Source organism: Octopus bimaculoides, chromosome 26 (genome assembly GCF_001194135.2).
Source record: "Octopus bimaculoides isolate UCB-OBI-ISO-001 chromosome 26, ASM119413v2, whole genome shotgun sequence".
NCBI lineage: Eukaryota > Metazoa > Mollusca > Cephalopoda > Octopoda > Octopodidae > Octopus > Octopus bimaculoides.
The window spans coordinates 10,797,312-10,800,214 of record NC_069006.1 but is presented as its reverse complement, the minus strand read 5'-3'; positions in this window follow the sequence as shown (position 1 = coordinate 10,800,214).

Sequence of the window (2,903 nt, the reverse complement as noted above, 5' to 3'; positions counted from 1 at the left end):
TATATATGTATACATATATATATATATATATATATATACAGGCGCAGGAGTAGCTGTATTATAAGAAGCTTCCTTCCCAACCACATAGTTCTTGGTTTAGTCCCACTGCGTGGAACCTTGGGCAAGTGTCTTCTACTATAGCCAAGGGCCGACCAAAGCCTTGTGAGTGGATTTGGTAGACGGAAACTGAAAGAAACCCGTCATGTGTATATATACATATATTTGTGTATGTGCGTCTGTTTGTCCCCCCACCATCGCTTGTTGGTGTGCTTACATCCCGGTAACTTAGCGGTTCGGCAAAAGACACCAATAGAATAAGTACTAGGCTTACAAAGAATAAGTTCTGGGGTCGATTTGTTCGACTAAAGGCAGTACTCCAGCATGGCCGCAGTCAAATGACCGAGACAAATAAAAGATTAAAAGAACAAAGTAACACACACACACACACCCCACACCCACACAGCCCCGCACACACGCACATAATTTACATATGAGCAGCTAATAGTTTCATGGTTAGAGATAAAATCATTTGGCAGATCTATAATAACATACCACGTGTCTCCTCGACTCTGTTCTAGTAAACTGCGTTTTTTAAACTCCCTTTTTACTCCTTCATATTTAGTTTGGAACAACTGAATTCTTAAATTCTTTAGTTCATTAATGGCATCATCAACAGAATGTAATTATTGCAGAAGTAGCCAGCTGTTCGTGCAATTTGCTGCTGTTTACAAATATGGGAAAACTTTTTATAACTGATAAAGATCATTCGCATCGGAGCTAAAAAATTCTCAACGTTTTTCCAATCCTGTTATATTTTACGTTTCATTCTATGACTGATACACTTGTACTAAATATTTGCTATCAATAAATCCGTTATAATTATTCTCAGCTTACTAAGAATTCTATATAATATAGTAGTATTATGAACTAATGAATTTTTTTGTCTTTGCAATTTTATTTTGTTCACTGATTTATACGCACGGTCAACCGACGAGAATGTGCCATATTTGTGTTCTCAATATAAGAGTCTGAGTCATGAAGTTTGCAACTCTCATGTTTAGACTGAAGTTTCATTGTTACACTGGTTATCTGAATAGAACACATTCTGAAGTTTGCCAAGCTGAAGCTTTGTTTCAATCAGTTGGTTTTCATTTTAATGTTCCGTTTGTTAATATATTCTGAGTACGAGTTTGTGATTTGGATTTATACATATGGCATCACAAAGGGTTATATAATGATATATTTGTCCATTTTCTCACTAGAATTCATCTGGTTCTTGTAATGTACTAGAAACGTGGTTTATGTGACTTTACATTGTTTCATTATGGGTAAATTTGTTCTTGTGTTGTGCTATTGCATGTCCGATTTATAAAATTATAATTTCTCATTCATTATTAAATAATAATTAATTTTTTTTTAAGTTGGAACCCGAAGTAGATAAAGCTATAAATAAAAGCGTGTAGAATATTGAGTAAAAAAAAAAGACACCTTTGAATGAAAAGCTAATGACTTCGAGTTTCATCGTTAAAAGTAATTTATTTTGTATCTCATTTTGAATCATCATATTGTAAACATTTTACAATTCTCCATGGTAAGAATAACGCTTCCGAAATGGATGTAGGAAATTCGAAGTGTTGCTTTGGTATAATGGCAGAACACCTGTCATGTTCACAGGAGACGTGGGTTCGTGTTTCGCGGAAAGCATTCGACTTTTTCCATCTCTGGGGTTTTGGACCCAATGCACGCTATTATTATTATTATTATTATTATTATTATTATTATTATTATTATTATTATTATTATTATTATCATCATCATCATCATCACATTATTATTATTATTATTATTATTATTATTATTATTATTATTATTATTACTAAGGCGGCGAGGTGGCAGAATCGTTAGCACGCTGGGGCGAAATGTTTAGCAGCATCTCGCCCGTCGTTACGTTCTGAGTTCAAATTCCGCCGAGGTCGACTTTGCCTTTCATCCTTCTGGGGTCCTTAAAATGAGTACCAATTGATTACTGGGGTCGATGTAATCAACTTAACCCCGACTCTGAACTTGCTGGCTTTGTGCCAAAATTTGAAACCATTATTATTTATAATTTTAACTACTACGAGTCACGCGATTTAAAAACCATAATGGTGAAACGGGTGTAGGAACTACCATATTAACTTGTGTTTGTCCCATACCTATCAAATCATACCTATCATATAGACGTGTTTATCTATACTTCTCCTTCATTTACTCTGTATAACTCATAACTAGTCATATTAAGTTACTTAACAGGAGGCTGACTGGAAGAAAATTCTCATGACAATAACAACGATTACTTATTTTACTCATAAGACGTGCTGCATTAAAGCTTCTTAAGATGAAGAAAACTTTAAACCACGTTTGAGAAGGGATTTGTCGACAAATATTTTCTATCCATGGGAAACACTCACCTTCTCCGTTCACGTACAGGCATTTGCTTGGGTGCTTTTTTGTGTATATTGATATGCTCTTTCTAAATATTATGTTCAATATTCCTACGTTTATATCTAAGAATGTAACAGAGCTCTATAAATTCATGACATTTATGTTTGATTGGAAATATAAACATGGAATTATTAAAAATAGCGATGGAAGTATTTTCGGTCGATTCATTAAGACTATCAGCTCCTTCATCCCTGTCTGTCACAATAAATATCTTGTCAACTTACATGGTGCAGGAACTGAAGTTTATGTTTAGGAAAAAATATGTTTTCACGATGGTGTACGCCATGTGCGTATGTGTATGTGTGTGTCTGTATGTGTGTCTGTGTGTGTGTTTGTGTGTGTATATAGTTAAAGACATAAATATACATATACGATTATAGATTCATAAAAATCTAACCGTGTACATATATATATATATA